This window comes from Oxyura jamaicensis, chromosome 1 (genome assembly GCF_011077185.1).
Source record: "Oxyura jamaicensis isolate SHBP4307 breed ruddy duck chromosome 1, BPBGC_Ojam_1.0, whole genome shotgun sequence".
Lineage (NCBI taxonomy): Eukaryota > Metazoa > Chordata > Aves > Anseriformes > Anatidae > Oxyura > Oxyura jamaicensis.
In genome coordinates, this window is record NC_048893.1 from 122,631,755 (window position 1) to 122,653,941 (window position 22,187).

The following is a 22,187-nucleotide window of genomic DNA, read 5'->3' on the forward strand; positions in this document are numbered from 1 at the left end:
ATGAACCCAGGGAGAAGCAGGCTAACTGGCCCATGTCAGCTGCTGTATGAGTGCGTTTTGACAGCAGTGTAGCAGTAGTACTGGCGTACACAAGCAGATGGCAAAATTGCTTTTGCTGAGGAAACATCAAAGAACAAAAAGCTTCCCCCAAGCCAAACTACTCTTGTTCTAAGGGAAGGACATGATGACAGTAGCTAGATGGTGTTATTTCAAGGCTCTGAAAGGTACAGCCTTTGTGTATGAGACAAAACCAACACAAAGTGTGTGCTGAAATGGAAGATAATACAAATCTGAAGACTTGAAACTAAACATTTGAACTTAAATAGGGAGAACACAGGGAAAAGCAAGCCTCTATTTGTTTCTGTGTTTGCAAATCATGCTGTTCTTGAGTGCAGTATCCTTCTAAAAGACTGTAAAATACTGGGATAGAGTAGGTGCTCTGTTGTACAGAGCATTTACTTAAGGATCTCAGATCTCATGTATTTCTAAATTTCCTTGATTTTGTGGTTTTGTCTGAAAATAGTTGAATTGATCTGTCTCTTCAGGGTATGAATAGAAGCTTTTATTTTTTTGGGAAAAAAAAAAAAAAGTAACCTTCCTCTCTTGTCCTTAAGACAAGAAAGGCTTTCCCTTTTGAAGACAAGGGGCATATTTTCTTTTTTCTTTTTTTTTTTTTCCAACTCACTTTGGTGAAAATAGAGTTAATTTGGATGGGTGTACCTCACATATTTGTTGTAAAGTTTAAGCCCATCATTCAAAAAGTACCAAATTTGGCAATGACATAGACTTGTAATCCTTTCTGCTCTGTATATTCTCTTCTTATTTTTCTTCTGGGCTAAATGCATGCGTTGGGTTTCCTATTAGATGTTTGAACAATTATTTCAGGGGCAAATCAGTTGCCTGCCAACCTACTGCAGTTAAACACGTTAGTAAACAACACCTGAATCACTGTTGAGTATGAAACCTCGGTGAGGACGTACATGTTCAGCTTCATGTGTGCGGTGAATAAGAGGCTGAACCTGGCCAAACAGTACTGCTCAGCTGCTTGTCAGCTTGCTGAGCTGCAGGATGACATGATCACATGTCCAAGTGTGAAGTCATTTGCAGTTTGGTTGAAATTCAAGAAATTTATTTCCCTAAGGCAGGATGAGAATTAGACCAATTAGCTCCAACTCCTTAAATGCCTTACTTTAATAGATACCATGGAGGTGACTGAAGACTGGCTCCCTGAGAAGCTTGGGCTGACCTGAGGCTAAAGGCCTAGTTCTTGAGCCAAATTTCATCGTCCTTCAGCAAACTATGTAGGCAGCTGTTTCTGGTAGCCATGGAGGATGGCAGAACTACGTGCCTCACTACTGTGGACTCATTTGCCTCAGAGAGGCACTGAAAGCTCTTTGTGTCCCAAAGTCTCTCTTTGCCATGGAGGTGGTTCTCTTGCGTGATGGTCTAGTGGACAAAACTGCCTGGATGCTACCCTCTGTTAAATACCTACTGGTTGGCTGCCTGCACCCTTAAAGAGGGGAGCTAATGGGGAGCAAGTGCCCCATACATACACAGGTGGTGGGGCAGATAGGAGTGGAGAGTAGATGGCCCAGAGCTTACAGCACTGACCTGGCAGAACCAGGCCACTCCTGCCTTGATTGCTGTGTCCCAAAGCCTGGGGGAAGGCCGGCATTATCTTCCACTGCCAGGTGCACTTGCATTGCTCAGGGACAAGTCCTGGTCCAAGAGGCAACTGGCCATAAGGAGACATATGAGGTTACAGGATAGAGTCCCCAGTTCTCACCCATAGCCCCAGGTGTTTCTGTTCACATAGGTCCACTCAGAAACCTGCCCTGCAGAAGCTTACTCTCCTGCCATCTCGAAGAGATTTTGCTGCATACACTGTTAAGAATCCTTGAGCCACTTTTGCAATCAGCATCTTGAAGCTTTAGGGGAGAGCTGTTTAGATACAGCTAATAGAAAAATAATTGAAAACAATCACATTGTCTTCTCTGGGGCTTCAGCAACATCCTGAGTTGAGTCAGGAGCCATTAACCCTCACACTGGGTTGGAGTGTGAACCATCTCCTCCAGATTTGCACCTGAGTATTTTCTTTAAAATAAACAGAAGAGCAATTTGAAAGCACAGTGAGAGAAGGAATGTGCTGGTAGCCCCCTCCCCCTTCTGCACTGGCTCAGCGATTATCATATGCACCCAGGATGCAGGAATAAAGCAGTTCAACTCCTTCTTCTCCTCAAAAGGATTAAACCCAAAATTTCTTGCCTCCGTAGAGACTGGAGACTACCTCAGCAGGGGGAGCCTTTTCTAGACTTTGAACTAAAGCACGACTGCTGTGCAGAAATGAATTAAAATTAATCTGTAGACTGTGAGCCTGACGGCAGCTTAACAAGGAGTTCAGTTGTCAGTAGGGAAACCTGCTTCCTTGTGCCTTAGCATGTGGACCGCTGTATGCCTTGTCTTAAGGCTAATTCATGTAGCAACAGTTTCCTCAAGCTGTGCTTTAAAAGAAGGTGGCTGCTGCTGCATTTTTTACAAAGCCTGATGCAACAGGGTTGGTGTTGAAGAGGAAGGTATCTGTGGGAACCCACCATGCTTCTGGGTGTTGCTCAGTGTTACATGTCTCCCCAGTACTCAGCTGAGCAGGTTTATGAAAAATCAGGTATCTGTAGATGAGTTTGAGCACAGTTTGAGATTATGGTATAGTTAGACCAAAGTTTTGAGAAACATCTCAAAGTTTTGGAGTGAAGCACCTAGGTTCCTGTTGCAACACAGGCAGTTAAACCACTAGGGTTCTGGCCCCCATTATTGAAGAGCACAATCCCATTGCCACTCAGAGCTATGCTCTTAAATCACTTAAGTGTGTGGTTCTCAAAATCCCACTCCAAATTTGTATGTGCGAATTGAATATTGTTCATTGTTAAGAGTGAATGCGCCTCTGTGTCCTTCTGCAACCCGATCCAGGACACATACTGATACAGCTGCATGAATGCTCTAAAAGGAACTGCTTTATGTAAATCCTGAGAAAACCCTGTCTGTAGAGCTAATAGACGAAAATAAATCTTTTCCACAGAAACTGTGAATCACATTGGTAAAAATTCAAAATCAAAAGTTAATTGGTCTTAGAAGCCTGTTTTTAATAGCAGCTCATTCCTCTCATCTTTTTCTTTTATTTTCCTGTGGAAAACATACTTTTTTTTTTTTTTTTTTAAATTTGTTTAGGCAAAAACTAATTTTGTGTTGTGAAACAGGATGTCATAGACAAGTTCAGTTTTACTCTATGTCTTCCAATCAGTCCTAATACCTCATGTCTAAATGCTTGCCTGTCATAGACTGCAAAATCAAGAAGCATATTGACAGTACAGTCTTGTACAGGAAACATGCTGCAATGCCTTCATTTATGTTTTGGAGTAGAAAATAATAATAATAATAATAATAATAATTTCAATATTTCCAATTTCCAACATGTAATATTTCAAATATTTCCAATTTTCCAAAACATGTAACACTTTCAAGAAAACAGGTAATATTGGAAGCTGTAATAAATGATGAAAAACTATAAACACAACATGCATATATATAGTTTGCTGACATGAAAGAGCTTCATATGTAGTGTATCTGCATGTATAAAATATTAACTACAAGCTTTCAAAAGAAGAAATAATTACCACATGACCCGCAGTAGCCTTAAAGAAACAAGATAATGCAAGGAATTAAGCATATACTGCATAGACCAAGTGTCAGAATACACAGTTTTGTAATACAGTCAGTTATATGTCAAATTAAATTAGCATCATGAGTATGATGTCATGCCTTCATGCTTATCCATTTCTGAAGAAGTCCTGTGAGTTATGTCTAAAATGGCTGTTAAAGTTCACAAACCTGTTCAGACCTCTCTCTTCCCTATGGCAAGGGGGGCACAAAATTCAGAGCAAGAGTGTTACATACTCAGAAGAGGGTGCAGAGAATGTGGGTTGGAGAGACTGCTGGTTTTTGGCAGCTAGCAGTCACTTTCTTATCACACATCCTTTTCCTTCTGTTTGCTCTACTTTTTAATTGTGTTTTGCTTCATACTAAGTGCTAAGCATAAAAAAAATAGTATTTGCAAAGTGCACAGAAACCTCCCAGTCCTGATTTGATATTTGATAATACCACACCTAACTTCCATTTCTTCTGTAACTATTTTTGCAGGGATAGGACCATTGTCTCAGCCCCCTTTTTATTGCACATGCTAGAATTATATTGAAGTAAAACAGGTGGATGAATAGTACCATGATTAATCATAGTTCAGTCATGCTGTGATATTATCTGTAGACATATCAGATGTGCACTATATTTATATAGAATGACACTGACACATTATGAATTCTGTTGAGAAGAAGCCATATGACCAGGAGAAAGCAGCATTTTTAGTAACTGTAAGTAGCACGGATAGTCAAATGTGGGCTATTTGCATTACAGCCTGGGTAAGGTGGCAGAAGAGGCAGAATTCATGATCAATAAATTGGATATTGCTGCCCAGAGATAGAGATGGCTGAGATTTCTATTTCCTTTATTTGAGAGGAGCCCCTTCTCAGTGTCTCCAAGATCAAACAACTTGCCGCTCTTGCATTAACAGCAACAAAATCAAGCTGAGAGAGCTCAGTGATGGGCATTACTTCGTGAGTGTTGGCGCTTGCCTTGTCCCAGCCCTGACACCCCTGCATTCCCCAACCTCGGCCCCCCAGCACAGCTGCGCTGACAGGGCGAGCCACATGGATCCACACCAGCCTCCCAGTTGAGGAAAGCCCCTCTGCCCTGGGACCTCAGGAAGGGCCACTGGAAGAGCTTTACACAATAGGTCTGGCGCTGCCATTGCTGGGCACGTGTTCTCTTTTAGCTGGTGAGCAGCATGGTGCAGTGTGTTGTGCCTTGCCGTGTTTCAACTGTCCGAGTGCTGGTGAAATCCCTTTAAAATACCCGGATCTTGGCAGAGTGCTTGCTACCCTGATGCCTGCCTCTGAAACAAAGCAATCCACCAGCAGAAACAACCCCACTGTAGCCCTACCTGCTGCTGCGGCCTGGCTGGGCAGGCAGGCTGAGGCTGCAGGCCAGAGGACAGGGGGAGTGCTCTGTGACAGCCCTGCCCGGCGCTGCACTGACTCCAGGGCTCCTTTTTATTGCCGTTATTTTGTTATGGTGATTTTTAACTGCCAGAGAGCTTTCTGTGCTTACTGACACAGGCATTTCTTGCCATCTCTCTCTGTCCTTCTGGGAAGGGGATTCGTACAAGTTAATGCTATTTCCCCCTTCCTCAGTAGTAATGTACATGAGAGGCGTGCAAAAGGCTCTTTTCTGACAGTTGTTTCTGTGCTTGTGCTTGCTATGTCATTAATAAAGGCTGCTTTTCAAAACATGCATTTGCAAATGAAGTTGTGGTTTTACCAGTGCTACGTTATGATTCTAGTGCAAAACATTGCCCGAAGGGTTAATGCTGAATCTCGGTGCTTTACACCATGTATTGCTGGCTGTATTTTTTATTTTTAGTTTATCATTTAATGTAATTTAATTTAATTTAATTGTTTTATGTTTAATTTAATTTTATTTTTGGTAGAGAAGCCGAAATCATTGTTAGTGAGAGGTTAATCACAGTTAAAACAGTTACGTAAATAATGCATTGTGACCAGTAACTCTTACAGGCAACTAGAGGGCAGACTTCTAAAACAGTTCAAGCTATGCTGCAGCTAGGTGTACCTCATTGCTTCCCAAAAACATGCTAATTGTCTGACTCCTGGGGGTTTTGCATCTTTAACTTGATAAATACTTTCAAAATACTGTCCTAATATGGCTCAGAAAGCCTATTTCTTAAAAATAAAAAATAAAAAAAATAATAAAAAATCATTGTTATGTGTCAACAGACAAGTAGTTGGTATTCCAAGTCTGCTAATTATTATATCCAATAAATCTCAGTTGCTATTTCCTTGTCCCTCCCTATGTCTCAAAGTGGTTATTTTCATCAATTGTGTTGTGTTTTATTGTGTACTGGAAATCACTTTGGACTGGAGAGTTTTTTTTGTTTTGTTTTGTTTTTTCTTTTTTTTTTTTTTCTTTAATTTTTGTTACGTGTAAGTATTGCTTAGCATCTGAATGGGGTTTGGCTTATGACCCATTCGTTGTGGGATGTTTACAAAGACCCTTGCAGTGGCAGAGGAAAATGGAGAGAAGTGAACCCATGCAGCCAAATCACCAAGAAGCAAATTAAACAAACAGAGCCCCACCCCACCCCACCCACCCCTGGTTTTAACTTCTCGTGATCCAGTCTTGCAGTCTGGGGGAGATGGGGCATACACTGTAATTTTTCAGGGCCTGGAGCTGTCAAAACGAATAATCTTGAAGGGCAGCATTTAAATGTTTTGCATCACACATCTGAATGAAGCTGGAGATCAATGTAGCAAGAAGCAGAAATGAGGCATAGGCTGTGGAGCCAGTTTGGAAATGCCAATTTTATGTTATTCTGCAGAGCTGGGCCCTGCCCTCAGCAGGACGACAAACACAGAAGAACTGCTGGGGTTAAACCATACTACAGAGATTTTGAAAAAGAGACTACTTCTCTCCTGATTAGCAAGACTAAACTGTCTCCAGCAAATTCTGGGTGATAGGAGTGCTGAGCAGGAATTAGGGTTTGGGAGTCTGGCAGGCCATAAGTTGTTGGCCCTTGGAAGCCCACCTCAAAGAGCTGCGCCAGCACCTTGGCAGGCTGCCGGGGAGCCAATACAGGGGCCGATAAGAAACTGCCCAGCCCAGTCATGCTCAATGTTCCAAGCTGCATCAGGAGAATTGCTGAAAGCAAGATGTTTCCATAAAAAGTTACACTTCCAAAGCGTAAACCTTTCCCAGTGGAGAAATGTTCCATCAGAAAATATTGGACCAGTTTGACTCTTGGCATACTCCAAGGTACAAAAGCTCATTGCATTTTAAATAAACTTCAACAGCTTCAGACCATGCCAACTCTCAAACAACAAATCAAGCAAGCTCCGCTTTTTCTCCTGTAATTATCCAGCCTAATAATTCTCTTGCCATTTTCCCTTTCGCTTCACTGAAGGAAGAAAGGTTGTGTTTGCAGTACACCAAGATGCTGTTTGCTTCTAGTTTCATTGCCCAGGAATTTGAAATTCATGAACAGTCATGATATAAATACATACAGCTTTAATCCCAAATTATGTATGTACAAATGGCACCAAAATTCAATTACTCTCAGGACACACATGATCAGACTTTGTTTTGTAAAACATTTTTGTTTGCTTGGAAATATTGCTTTCTAAAAACAGCATGAAGTGCACATTTTCTTCAGGGACAAATGAAAGACAAAGTCTGCCATGCAAAGGTTCAAATGTGGCTTTTGAAAGCCTAATGAATTAACATCTAATGCTTAGACCTTTCCCCTCAAACATTAAAGTTCCATGAGAGATGGAAAGTGTCTGTGATGAAAAATGAATGGCAGAACTAGCATCCTGGAGGATTTGTGAATTCTGAAGAACAATGAAATAAAAATGTTCAGACAATGTTAAAGTGTGGTAGGAACTGAAAACTCAGGAAGCTAAGGGTGCGTGTTTATGTGTTCACTGGTGCAGATGAGTTAACATCCTGTACAGCCTTATATAGTGTTATCTGAAGACTACAGCTTAAAACAATTTTCCTCTGACCATCTCATATCTGCGAAATTTTGTGTGGCTACGAAACTAATGCAATAATGCCAATTCACCTTGTGTACATACCAGTATTTCTCTGAAGTAAATGACCTGACTATACATCTGAAGTGCAGATGAAAGAAAATTTGGTGCCTATGCCTTAATTTCTGAATACAAATCAGCACTATTAGGCTGTGTGTTCAGTCTTAACTGATTAGCTGATGCTTGTGTGAGTCATTTATCAACTTAAGACTGTTTTAATATGTGCTTATTCTTAAGTACTTTCTCAGTTTTTTTTTTTTTTTTTTAAATGAAAAAGGCACCAACTCCACAGATGTCAGTAGGCAACAAAGACCAGCGGCACTTTATAAATGCCATTAGTGAGGGGATCTGCTGGAGGACTTTATGGCAATCTACAGTGTGCCAGTTTTTTCACTTTCCACAGCCTTTGCCCCTGCGATTCTACCACTCCCACAAAATAAAAATACATTACCTCTTGCTTACCAATTTGTATTTAAAAAATACAGCTAATTTTATAACCCTTCTCAGCATGTGAAGACCATGCAGATACCAAGCAATGTTGCTTAACACTGGGCATGCACTCTGAAGAAAATGCCAACTCATCTGTGGTAATAAGTGGTAGCCAGTGTGACAATAACAAAAGACATGAGCATTTAGGTGTAAAATCAGAGAACCTCTCCAGCAGCAGCATTTTGCTGTATGATACATTACATTTGGAGTAGTGAGAAAGTTTTGTTTATAATTTAAAGTTTTAATATTGTTTGGTGAGCTAGGACCAAATGAAGTGCAAGCATAAAAGAAGTCTGAGCCAAGTGCCTTAAACCATTTTTCATCATTTAACTATACAGCACAGTTATGCATTTTAGAGTTCATATGGCATGAAACAGCATACTCTTGAGGCTGATAACCCATCCCTACAAAACTTTTATTGCACTGTTTGACTATGATAAGACTGCTGAAAGGATTTAACTGGAACAGTCATTATGAAACCATAAAAATGTCAGTAAAAATACAGTCACCTTTCTCCAAATTTCAGCCCCCGCAAATCAACCTTTTTTTCTAAACAAAACAACAACAACAACAAAGCAAAATTAGGTGGCCTGAATATTCAAAGAAACGCACGGAACATCTGAGGATTTTCAATTTCCTGATAAAGAATATATATATTTTTAAACTAAATCAGGCACTTTCCACTAGAAGCTTTGTTTTATTAGATTTCCAGCTTCCTGCCCACCCTGAAAAAAAAGGAGAATAAGTTCTTCCAACACTTTCCATGGCAAAATCAATAGATGGGAAGCACTGTCTTTTGGTTGTGCTGGAATTGGCAATTGTGGGTGAAACTATGACCGAAGTGAGCAGGGATGCCATGAGAGCAGGTGCCAAGGTTCTGAGGAGTGCAAAATGACCTTGGTCCCACAGCTTGCGCTGCCATACAAGGGACATGAGAGAGGTTGGCTCCTTGGAGCTGTAGTGCTTGTGGTGGGTTATCTCATGACCGTCCTTCCCCAAAGGCTGTGCTCCCCCCAGTCATTAGTCACTTTTGAAAACCATGAATTCTGCTTTTTAGCTTTATAATAGTTTGCTCATGGTTAATCCAGGTTACATCGTGCAATATCAGTCATTATGTTCTTGCCTCCTCCTCCTGTACTTCACCTGCAGACACCTGCGAGGAATTTCCCCGCAGTTATCTCTGTGGTGGGTGACCAAGAGCTGACTGTAGGGAGTCTGTGCAGTGAGAGTAGTCACCACCATATACATTTTCTCCTAGCTGGAAACTTTGCTGTCAGAGACATATCCTGGTTGAGAAACCCCAGTCATGTAATTAACTCTCAGTAGGTGCATTTCATATTGCATCAATGAGTGCCTCCTTACAGAGCCTTCATCATTTTCAGCATACACAAAAAAAAGATGTCCTGATGTTTCAAATAGCACTGCTTTTTTTTTGGACTTTTTCTTTTAGTAGTTGATTTTTGTTACTGCTTTATATATACTTTGTCAATCATTATTTTATTCCTTATAGTGCTTAGCCTGGTTCCTTCTGTGTATATCTTCAATCTGAAGGCATCACAGTTATGAGTCTTTATTTTATTTTTTAATTTTAATTTTAATTTTAATTTTATTATTTCTTAGTGGGACCTAGCAACTTCTTTTTATTTTCATGGTGCACCACCACCTAGGTGCTTTCCTACTGTCAGTTTTTCACCTGTGCCTGAAAGCTGATAAGTGGTTTTGGCTATCACTGGAGAAATCAATAGGATTTGTAGCACCTCAAAGGAGGTAATAAGTATTTTGCAGGTTCTGTTCTTAGATTTTTACTTTCTTACTGATAAATTTGCTACCACAGTAATTCCTGAACTTTAATTGTCTCTGTAAGGCTTTGTCTTCAGAATCCGAACTGCTATTACGGGGAATTAAAATAAAATAAAACTAGACTGTCCTGGAAATTCCTTTCTAATCTTAGTGCTATAAATTTTTTACTACTTAAGCCCTTTAAGTCACATGGCTTCATTAACAGGCTGTTTGGACATACTTGCTCGTGCAATCAGAATGATACCTTAAAGGGGAACAAGCCCTCGAGCGATTCTAAATAGAAAACTCAAAGGCTTTTTTAAAGCAGAGGTGGTATATGTGGATGAAAATAGCTTAACATGCATTCAGAGAGCAATTTCCTCCCTATATTGATTAATAATTACAAAGGATAGTAATTATAGGCGCACACCTGCATGAACCTAACAGGCCTTAGTAAAGTGCCACAAAGGAAAAGCTGTATTTTTCCCTTCTGAAGGTATTAATTTCAAAGGTAGTGAGTACTGCAGCACAGTTCTCATTGACAGAGGTAGAAAGAGCTATTGCAGCTTCTCATCAACAATGTTAATCAAAGTGTTTAGTATATACAGCTCGGTATTTGGTTCCCATTAAAAATCATAAATGACCTCATAGACTCACAAAGCAATTGAAATTGAGCCTGAAAATCTTTTTATATGGATGACATTTTAGGTTAAAAGACATCAGAGGGTAAACATTAATGAAAATGGTAAAATTGAAGCAAAAAAATAAGCAAAAAAATGAATTTAACATGATGTAAACATATGCAACAAACACTTTTTTTTTTTTTTTTTTTTTTTCCCCAGATATGTAAACTGTGCAGAAATAATATGAAAGGTAGTTCCAGAGAGAAAGTCACAGCAGAGGTAGAAATGGCAATAATAAAAACTGTATCAGAGCTTGTATGTTTTCTTTGTAATGCCATTTTGAAATGTTAAGCGTAATCAGTCCTTATCAATTCAGTTTCTATGAACTGTTTGCCTATGACAAACCTCAAGATATGCTTTCCCACTTTTAAGAAACTGTTGATTTTCATCCTGAAAACCAACATATTTATTGCAGCAAATTTACTGTTGTGAATCATTAAGCTAAAAAATGTGTTTGGTAAGGTGCTACTTCATTTAAATGATGATAACTAGCAGCCCATGTTGTATTGCTTTAGGTGGCTTTCTGATCTGAGCCAAGAGCTGCCCAAACAAAAGAAAAAAAAGACTGATACAACTGAATAGACGATAGAAAAGTTCAGAGCACATTTCCATGATCTAGAGAGTATAATGTTTGTGATATTATAGTACTAGTCAAGAAGTCGAGGCACTTGTTATGGGAAGAATTTCTTTCTTTTTCACTGGAAAGGCTGAAATCTGGTCTTTTTTTTTTTTTTTTTTTTTTTTTTCCCACTTTTGAAACTGCTACTAGTTGCAACACCTTAGTCTGTTAGTGTTGTACACAAAAGCAGTGTAACTCAGTCAAGAATCATAGTGTTATGGACATTAGGTCTTTTCAGAGAATCAAAATTTAGAATTCTTGTTCTTTAAGGAAAAATAGAAATATTTCAGTTTTATATTGCCCAAGGACTTCAACAGTCTTTGTTCTTGGGCATGTTCTGTGAGGTGAGGTCAAACTGGGCACTTCTCAGGTGTGAGGTGGCTGCCCTGAAGGGGCATTGATCTGGACACAGAACCAAGGAGCTCTGAAGGCTCCAGCTCCACCTACGGACTGGAGGGCTGCCCAGCTACTGAGAAATCACAGAATCACAGAACTGTAGGGGTTGGAAGGGACCTCGAAAGATCATCGGGTCCAACCCCCCTGCCAAAGCAGGATCCTCAGAGCAGGCTGCCCAGGTAGGCGTCCAGATGGGCCTTGAATATCTCCAGAGAAGGAGACTCCACAACCTCACTGGGCAGCCTGTTCCAGTGCTCCATCACCCTCACCGTGAAGAAGTTCTTTCGCATGTCGGTGCAGAACTTCCTGTGTTCTATCTTGTGGCCATTGCCCCTTGTCCTGTCCCCACAAACCACTGAGAAGAGGTTAGCTACATCCTTCTGTCTCCCACCCCTCAGATATTTATAGACATTGATAAGATCCCCTCTCAGTCTTCTTTTCTCCAGGCTGAACAGACCCAGGTCTCTCAGCCTGTCCTCATAGGGAAGATGCTCCAGGCCCTGTATCATCTTTGTGGCCCTCCGCTGCACTCTTTCCAGGAGGTCCCTGTCTTTTTTGTATCGGTTAGCCCAGAACTGGACACAGTACTCCAGGTGAGGCCTGACCAGGGCAGAGTAGAGGGGGAGGATCACCTCCCTTGACCTGCTGGCCACGCTCCCTTTTAATGCACGCCAGGATCCCATTAGCCCTCTTGGCCACCAGGGCACACTGCTGGCTCATGGTCACTTGCAGCTCCTTACATGGTCATTTGCAGCTCCTTACTGCAAATCCACATCTGGGCTGGGAGCTTGGAGATACCAGAAACCTGGATGACCCCAGAATTTCTGTGTGATTCAGAACCTCTGCATGTAAGTAAGAGCACTGAAGTCCCTAGACAGAGGAAGGACCTCAGTTTCCAAGTTTGTGGGACCCTGCCTGGCTTCGACCCTCTAAGAGCTGCCATCTCTGTTTGGCTCTCCAGTCCATGGCAGGGATCAAGGCTTGAGGGAAAAAAAAAAAAAAAAAAAAAAAAGAAAAAAAGAAAAAAAGAAAAAAAAAGTAACTTGAGGAAAACTTCAAGATGTTACACCCTGGGTGAGCCAGCTGCACTGTTGTCTACTTGAGATGAGATGCCTGCAGCTGAATTAGCGAAGAACAAATTTTCCACCTGAAAAATTTACAAGGGATTGTTTCCTTCTGAATAAGAACTGTTCCCAAAGAACAACCAATCTATCCTTTGTATGACTAAGATAGTGTGAGAGATTCCGTAGTATTCAACTAAAATCACAGATTTTACCTTTGTTACATAATTAATTGACTGACAACTCATTGCAAATATTGGTCATTGAGGGAACTGATAGGATTCTGTGCTTACACAGTACTCTATCGTTTGCTTTAGAAAGTTAAAAAGTATCTGATGTATAGAAGGTAAAGAAGCCTAGCCGCTTCTTCAGCTGACTTCAGCCAGGAGTCCATGCACAAACCTCACCATAAAAAATATTCACGTCTATGATTTTGTGTTTCTTGTTCATGCTTATTAGCTCTCCGTGAACCACTTGCATAACACAGCCACTGTGCTCAAGTAGCTGCAATCTCCAAATAGCTAAGGGAACAGCCTGGAAACCATGCACAGTTTAATACAACTGTGCTGAGCCAAAAATCCTCCAAAGACCTTCCAACACATACTGTTATCTAATCTGTCTTTGTTACCACTTAAACTGTTATGGCAGCCATTAGGTCAGCGCAATGCCATTCTTCTTAATTGTGTTATGTTGGCTAAGTGCCCAATTTATACCTTTCAAAAATGTCAGAGATTTGTTCCTTACTTGGCAGGAGATAAATTTGCTGCCATAACATATTGATCTGAATGACCTCCATTCAATAGCTGTCACTTCAGAGCCACCACACTGAATTTCTCTCTTTTGCAAGTCTGTTTGCTGACTAAGCTTTGTGTCAGTGTAGGTAACAAGATATAATGTGTGGAATGCTTTTTCTTGGCTTCTGATTATTTATTATTTTTGCTGTTGTCCTAAGGTCTATTGTTATTGACTGGACATGGTCTTACACAATACTCTGCTACAGCTTCCTTGTGCACATACTGAACTACAAGAGTACAAAGGGTCAATGTTGCCTTTAGTTACCCATGCTAGCCTGAAGACAGATGTAAATTAATTGGAGGAACAACACATGTGAGAAAGCACATATGGCTTTCAGTATTTTTTTAATGATAAAGGTAAGAAAAGCTCATTATCAAAAACAAACAAATTGTCAGGTAAGTCTCAAAAAAATAAATAAATCTGACCCTCGTTGTATTGAAATTCTGTGTGTAAGTGTGTAACCTGAATCTCTATTTTTTAGCTGCTTCCTGATATATTTCATTTTACTGTAGGTAAGATGAAGAAAAAGGGAGAAACTATTTAATGTTTTCAATATTTCAGAGAATCACACATGTCAGCATGGCAGAGACTGGAATGGACCTCCGAAGGTCATCTGGTCTGACCCCCCGTGCTCAAGCACTGACAACTAGAGTTTGTTGCCCAGGACCATGTCAAGAAAAGATATATATGAGAGAAAATATATTTGAGATGTATGAGAGGTGTTCAAATATTTGAGATCACTACTTTTATCCTGACAGAAACTTAACAAATGTGATGAAATAATTTGCGAAAAGCATGCAAGAAAGCAAAACATGTTTTAATATAGAGTTTTTAATTTAGTCAACCAGCTACCACTGAGAGGGATGCAAAGGATGAACCCCTCTTTGCAACCCGAACCCTCTTTCTGATGCCCCATCACTATATTAGTATGTTCACCTGGAGCACATTTGACTTCCTATTGCTTCTTCCGCTGTCTGTACAGACAACGACCCAGACACGATATAAATATTGAAGCAGTTGCACAGGAGAAGATGATCTTAGCAAGTGGTGCCCACTGACGGGAAGTGAGGGCAGTTGAATTAAAGCAGATCCCTTGGCACTTCAGGTTACTGTCTCAGGAAGGACAAGGCTTTTATCAACTGAGTAACAGAACTGGGGAGTCAAAGATAGTCCAACTTTATTTCACATTCCAAATTCCCTAGAGTAATCAGAGGAAGTATGACACTGGATTTACCTTCTTTTCACAAAATTTTCCTTCTGAAGACTGGTGTGTAGGGAATTCTAGGCTAACTCTGCTCAACACTAATAAAAGTTCATGACCTCTGTCCCCTTCTTACCTTACTGAAATGAATACCCTTTTCATTCCCATGGTGCTTATTCACCAGGAATGCCCAGATGTCACTTAAAAGTTGTGGGAATGAAAGCCTTTCCTGGGTCTCCTAACTCCATAGGAAGTTGTTACCTTCATTTCCCACTTGCACTTTTGAAGAGACATTTTTGATCCTTTTTATCAAAGTTTTCCTGTGCAAAATTTTCTCCAAGTAGTCATGCTTATTGACAGTATGCATAGCCCAGGGTTCGTAATGAATGCTTTCAGATCATTATAATCTTTAGAGTTTATATGCTTTAAATCATGTTTCACTGCTTGGTGAGATAATAGTCTAAAGAAAAGACCCAGTTCTCCCACTGTAACCCCCCATCCTCTCCCAAATAGAAGACTTCTTGCTGTCTTTTCTTAAATATTGCATGTATGACTGTGATAGTGGTGAGTAAGAGATCTATAAATGGGTTCTGGTGAGGAGTAAACATCATGTGGTCGTTCACTTTGGAAGCTTGCTGAGTGGGAGGCATTTACTGAACCTTTGTGCACTTGCTATAATCACTGATTTTCTATGAAGTGCTAATGGTATATGTCTGTTTTCTCCTTTGTAAGGGAACTTCTTATAAAACCAGCTGCATTATCAGAATCTTAGGGTTAAACATATAGGGCTGGAAACTGTTCAGATAAAGACAAATTTTACTTAGCCTTCAGGTGACTCATGTTCAGTCTTTAATTATATAATATTAGTGCTGAACGTGGTCATTTTATTGCATAAATGGAGATACAGCCAAAATCTGAGTTCATTTCTTGTTTCTTCTACTTTCAGCTAACATGTTTTAGAAGAACAGAAAATACTGACAGTTTGGAATTTCTGATGATTTTTTTTTTTTAGAGGAAATCTTTCAATTGTTTGGAGTTAACTAGTTTGTGTATATTTTCAGGTGGAAAAAAGAGATGCAATATGAAAAACTGTGCCTTTTAAAAAAAAAATGAGATTTTAAAATTAATTAATTTATTTAGATTTGTTTTTTTTCAAGTTGCATCAATGTTGAACAACACATAAATTAAATGATTTCTTACATAAAAATAGTAGCACGTTTTCCTGTGGTTGGAAAATGTTGGAATCCACCTTTTTTTTTTTTTTTTTTTTTTTTTTTGCCACAGAGGCTAGCGCTGGCATCTAACTGACTGCAATCAGAGCCCTGCAGATTGTCAAAATGGGAATGAAGAAAGTCTCGAGGGTGGAAAAAAGGCCTCATCCCATGATTCAAGAAAGCTCCTAAGCATGTGCTTAAGTCTGTCCTTAATCATGACAACATTTAAGCTTGCATTTGCTGTCAAGTACATACTTCTCTGTTTTCTTTAAATGGCAGAGTGTTGTTCAGTAGAATAAGGTTGATTGGAGTGGCAAGAGAGGCACTGGTAGATAAGCTGCAGCGGCTGAAAGAATAACCAGGGAACATAACTGTGAGGATTATTAATGTACCATAAGCAACCTATTTTTGAGTTTACAGACTCCCATTGATCTCTGGAGGAGTTTGAGCTCTAAAAATAACATGCCTTTGGGAGCTGGGAAAGAGAGAATTGTAGCTGGCCAGAGGGAGGTCTGAGTGGATTGGAGCATCACGGGGAGATAATAGAGGGTCCACTGACTGCCAAGGGAGTTCAGGTAGCAATAATAAGCAACCAGAGAGCGGGAAGTACACCTGAGAGAAAGATAATATTATTAGCAGATGTTAAAATAGTACTGCTTGCCAGCAGTGTGCTTCATACAAAATTTGAGAACAGTAGGCTTGATTTTCCTCAGCACCTGAGCTCTGAGGCAGAGACATCAGACCTTTTTGGTGGATCCAATGCCTAGTGAGAGTTCTGTGCCATGGGAGGGGGAAGAGGAGAGGTTCTTGTTCAGCTGGATGGGATATTGTGCCAGCTGGGAACCTTAAGGCTTGAGGTCAAAAAAGTATTAAATGATACTGAGTTCATCAGGAGCTGGGTGTCAAATGTCTGTGAGCCGTGAGAAAAAAAAAAAAAAAAAAAAAAAGATTGAAAACTGGGGAGGGAAAAGGGAGTATTTGATGTAATGGAGCCTGAGGCTAAAAGTAATTTAAGTAAGTAGCCAGATTACTTGGATTGTTAATCCCACTCAGTAATATGGCACTTAACACATTTTTGTTTCAGTCTGTTAGCACGGGCAGGCCCACAGAGAAGCAGGGGCAAACAGGGACCTTGCACCTTGTGCACAAAACCATCCTGACCCTTGCGAGCAGAGGACAAGTTCTCCTGGGAGCAGCAGAGGCTCTCCCCAGACTCACAGACCAGCTGAGGGTGGAGATCACACAGTCCAGCCCCTGCTCAGAGCAGTGGCAGCTCCAGCAGGCTGCTCCAAGCTGTGTCCCATCAGGTGTTGAGTTTCTCCAAGGGTGGAGACTACCCAGCCTCTCAGGACAACCTGCTCCAGCGCTTGAGCACCCTTACCGTAAAATAAATAAATAAATAAATAAATGTTATATCCTGCCCTGTCAGTGGGCACCTCTGAGGAAAGTCTGTCTCTGTCTTCTTGATACCCAAGATTGCTGGATTTTGGTGCCTTGGTGTGCATGGCACAGAACAGTTGGTGTTAAAAGCTCAGGAAAGGCTGAACTACTTGGAGAGCAAGGTAGGGGAAGATGAGCATGGTGCTCTCCTGTGCAGGGCACACGTCTCCTACAGGTTAACACCTGCAGGAAACACAGCCTTATCATCTGAGGCGATGAATCTGCTGGCAAGGTGTAACAAGTGTCATAACCCCATAAAAGAGAATGCTGAGTTACAGCCGTCACTCACTCCATGAACCTGCCCACAATGTATTTAGAGGCAGAGCAGGGCATCGGCCTCTTTCGGTAGAAGGATCGGGAAACCCTTGTGACATCGAGTGCCCAATCATCCTTCTGGGTGCCCGCTGCGCTGTGCACACCGGCGCTAATAGATACCCTCTATTCTGAGCCCAGGCTCGAGCGCTTGTGTTTAATCATAGTTAGTAATGTTTTATCCACCCACCACTGCAAAACAGTCACCTTGTGATATTCAGGAACAGGCACGGCACAGTTTGAAAGAGAAAGAGAATACTGGATTGAAACGCAAGGAGAACGTGTGTAGGCAGGCGGTAATTATACAGGACGGGATTACACGTGCGTGCATATCCCGGGGAGCCATCAAATACAGCTCTAAGGTTTGATTTTGGTTTTGAGATCTGAAGAATAAGTACATAAAATTACCTGATTGGAAGGAAATTTCAGCTGAAGCAGACTAGCACATTGCCTCGCTGAGTCAGGTTAAGAGATGATTAAGTTTGATTGCTAATGGCAGGAGTGTGCCAGTAGCACTGTGTTGTTTTTTGACCTCCTTCTTTAGGACATCGACACCCCCTCACTTTTCTCAAGCCCAGTTAATTAACTTTTAACTTCTTTATTCAAAGGTCACCAACACTTTCAAGGAGTTTGAATAAGCCATGAAGTGTTTTTCTGAAGAGCACCTCTTTTCTCCAGTGAAATGTTTCTTATCAAAGCTTAGCAGTCCCAGCCTTTTGAATGTCCCTCCAATATTTGTTCAAATGTGTGCAGCCCCCAGCATGTTCAGGAGCAGCAAAACTCCAGTTTATATAACACATTGTCAAATATAGAAGGCTGTAATTTTTCACTGCCCTATGACTTTTTCTTTACTTTTTGAGCATATATGTTCATGAGTTCAAGAAAATTTATAAGAAATTAGAGATAATCTTTCACCCCAAATATTGACATCCTATCTAATTAAACGTATACCCTGTGAAAGGTTATGTCTTGAACTTTTGGAAGTTACTTTCAAAACCTCTTTTCCTCAGTACTGAACCATCTGGAACCACCGATATCAACAGCAACCACTGATACCTCTTAACTTCAAAGAGAACAGGAATAGACCCTATGCTGGGTTTCAAATTAGCTGTGGCAACATAGGGAAGAGTCACTGCAGACAGGTCAATGGAAATTGCTCATTCTCCAGACAGCAGCTAAACACCCCCCTATGTTGCTTCACATAAGTAAATAAATGAACACTGATAGGATATATAAAATCAGGCCAGAAAATACTGTGCTACCATGTCCAGAATACTGTGCTCAGTGCTGGGCACTCCTGGAAATTAAAGCAGAAGGAGAGGAGGATTGAAGATGTGACAAAAATAGTTATAGGGACAGATACCTTCCATAAGAAGAGAGGTTGAAAAACCCTGTGACTGTCCAGTTTGGAAAGGAGACAAAGAAGGAGACTTGCTACCACTAAGGGGTCAAATGGGCAGAACAGAGAAAACAAGGGAAGAGGATAATCAATGCAGTTGAAAACATGTCTATATATTTATATACATCTTAAATATTTCCATGTGCCACTGGTAAAAGTAAATACTGCTTTGATTTCTAACCAGCTGATGCATCCCTACTAAATCCTAAATCCTGCTGTGCCGTGTTGCAGGATTTGCTGCCTGCACTTGCAGAAGCAGTGCAGGGGCCTCCCAGGGTTGATGCAGGGCTGGGGCTGGGGCTGGGGCAGGAGCTGGAGGAGCCCAGGAGCCCACCAGGCAGCTGGGGGCAGCAGGGAAATGGGATGGGGCAGGAGTGGCAGATACCCTGTACTGAGGACAAAACATTACTCTGCAAAGAGATCACGAGCTCTTAAGAGAGTCATGAAGTTTCATCAGATGGAGATTTGGAGAGTGGGTGGGAAAAGCTAGTGGATCAAAACGATTTGTTTCACGCCCACTCTGTATTCCCCAAGCTCAGGTGTAAACAAGTACACTCAGTGAAAGCAAAATTGCAGGTGCTGGGAATATACACCCCCTCACAACTTATGGGTACTTCTCTGCATTCTCTCAAAACATCTGTTAGTTCCCTGATAAATTATTAATTTTTGGTCTTGTATTTGTCACACAGGTCTGACAAGAGAAACTGAACAGATTCCAATGAATGGAGACCGTCTGAAATGTTTTATATATTTGTACGAAGACTATGAACTTCCTAACTCTGCAATACCCCGTAGGAAGCATCTTCTTTGTACATTTATGTCAACACTTTCTTCTTGTCCATTTTGTTTGATATAGAAAAGTAATGATGAAATAAAACAGAATGCAATAACTAATACTGAATGTGTATATATTCAGGAATGGTTTTAATCTGAGAACAGGGAATAGTGTAATTAGAAGTTTGAGCCAAAGTGGAATAAACACTTTTTAAAAAAAAATCATTATTTGCAATTTTTATTTTCCTTTTGAAAAAAAAATCAACATGGAAAAAAAGAGTTTAAAAATTATTTCACAAAATGCAGAATGAGTGAGGAATGTAATGTCTGATTTCCAGCTTTGTATTCCTGGTTTTAGAATGGGAATCATGAATCCTGTGTAATAGGAATATAAAATATTAAAAGGGGTGGTCTTTATAATGAGTTTAGTTAAATTCTTCTCTCATGGCAGAGCCGAAGTATTTATTTTTCCTGGGACTTTAAAAAAGAGCTGATGTTCTGGTATTTATGCTTCATCCTTATATTGTACAATAAAGGTACACGACGTGAACTAGCTGACAAAAAAGCTGCAACCTTTATACAAATAAACAGGTCAACCAGCCTTGAAGGAACATGTTCCTGAATGCAGGCTCAAGGATCACTATCTTCAAAAGCACAAATAAAAGGGGGACATTGAAATACTGATGCTAAGTGAAAATCATGTATGATCACACCAACGTATAATGAATAGTCCCTGACACTTGTTTTATATGGAACTGTACATAAATGAAGACTGTTCAATGCAGATTCTATTTTTGGAAATGAGATCTTATTGTTAGAGAAATTTAATACACTGTGTCTCCTTGGTCTCTCTTGTGTTGTTTACTGTGAAGGGATGAGAGGAGCTGTTTTGTAATAATATTCTTCTACCATTGATCGAAGATATTCTACATGCTCTGAAACTCTCTGCCTGGCTCTTGTTTATTTAGTTAAAATAAAGAAGATTATTCTGGTTAGAAAACAGGTTTCAAGTTGATTGTTGCTAACAATGACATCCATTTAATTCTTGTCCGCTACAGGACAAAATACAAATACTGACTGGCAATATTTTTATATTTTATTACACATACTTGCATGGCTTTGTACAGGAAATTAGAAAGGAGTCTTACTCACTGTAGCTTAGTTCAAAGGACTTTCTTGTACTTTTTACTTTCAATATGTGATACCAACATTGCTTAGTATCCTGCTTCATCCTTATATGCTTATGGATGATTTCTCTAAATTCATTCCCTGGAGGCGAACATCCCCAAAAGACAGGTTGAAGTGAAAGTGTCAAGAGGCAGAATGCCTCAGGAGCACCTTTCATTTACATACTGATGAGATTAACATGTCTATTCAGTCAAAAATGAACAATTTTCCCACATACTGCACTAAGAGTCACTGATATTGGACTGCATTGTTCCTGTCAATATGGAAGTGATAAAAAGAGCAGAAAACACAGTCATTTGAGCCAAAAGCATGTTGAAGGCAAGATGAGCCAGGGACTCAGCTTTTATTATTCCTTATTCACTTTAAAAATACTTCAGAGAACTGCAGAAAGGTAAAGCCACGTTTTCCCCCTCCTTTCACAACTAGGAACATTTATAACTGAAATTGCAGGGCATGGAGAGAATTAGGAGTGATGGGGAAGCCCCATAAATTAAAATAAAATAAACTGAGTAACTGTTTAGTCCTACTGACTCAATCCACTCTGAATTTTCTTTCCCATACAAAAGGTTTTGTTTATCATTGTCCCTGAATTGTCCTTTATTTAGCAGATGCCTATTGCTTCCTTCTGTATGTTAGTGCAGTACACAAGGATGAGTGGAAGATGTCCCATTAGCCCTGCCCTTTCCATGGTTCAGAGGCTAGACCCACATTGCATGTGGTCAGAGACCACAGCAAGGGAAATCCTGTTCCACTCAGGAAGGAAACAAGCCCTGTTTCATAATTGCTTTTGTAGAAGATGGCCTATCTTCTTGTAGGATGACCTATAAAACCTACAGGACTGTAAATATTCAGACACTCCTGTGTAAATCATCACACCTGAATAAGTAAAAGAAAATATCCATCCCTGACACAGAAGTGTGCTTTTTTTGCCATATTTCAACTTCTTCCTCCGAAGTGGAATAGTACCACTGGTGACCATAGAAACATCTTAATGGCAATAATGATAATAATGATAATAATCTTCTTAGCTTGATTTGTATTTTAAATGAAATTTTTTTTAAAAAAAGGAAGGAAGGAAGGAAAGGAAGGAAGGAAGGAAGGAAGGAAGGAAGGAAGGAAGGAAGGAAG

At 40.3% G+C, this 22,187-nt stretch overlaps 1 protein-coding gene and 1 long non-coding RNA gene across 10 annotated transcripts in view; one reads left to right on the plus strand and one right to left on the minus strand.

The window, feature by feature from the left end:
* SMPX (small muscle protein X-linked) overlaps positions 1 to 20,871 on the plus strand; it is a 40,848-nt gene extending 19,977 nt beyond the window's left edge. For 5 of the 9 annotated variants that reach the window (XM_035318241.1, XM_035318522.1, XM_035319033.1 and 2 more), the window contains exon 5: positions 19,787 to 20,871. The gene's annotated coding sequence lies outside the window, so the exon portion shown is untranslated. Of the gene's footprint in view, positions 1 to 1,816; positions 3,422 to 5,593; positions 5,605 to 10,819; positions 10,919 to 19,786 lie in introns of those variants that run through there. The other 4 variants (XR_004748518.1, XM_035318865.1, XM_035318457.1 and 1 more) reach the window with 3 other exon arrangements.
* The window catches only part of LOC118162765, an 18,423-nt gene continuing 12,658 nt past the window's right edge, over positions 16,423 to 22,187 (minus strand). The window contains exon 3 of the long non-coding RNA XR_004748627.1: positions 16,423 to 16,558. This is a non-coding gene — a long non-coding RNA (uncharacterized LOC118162765). The remainder of the gene's footprint in view (positions 16,559 to 22,187) is intronic.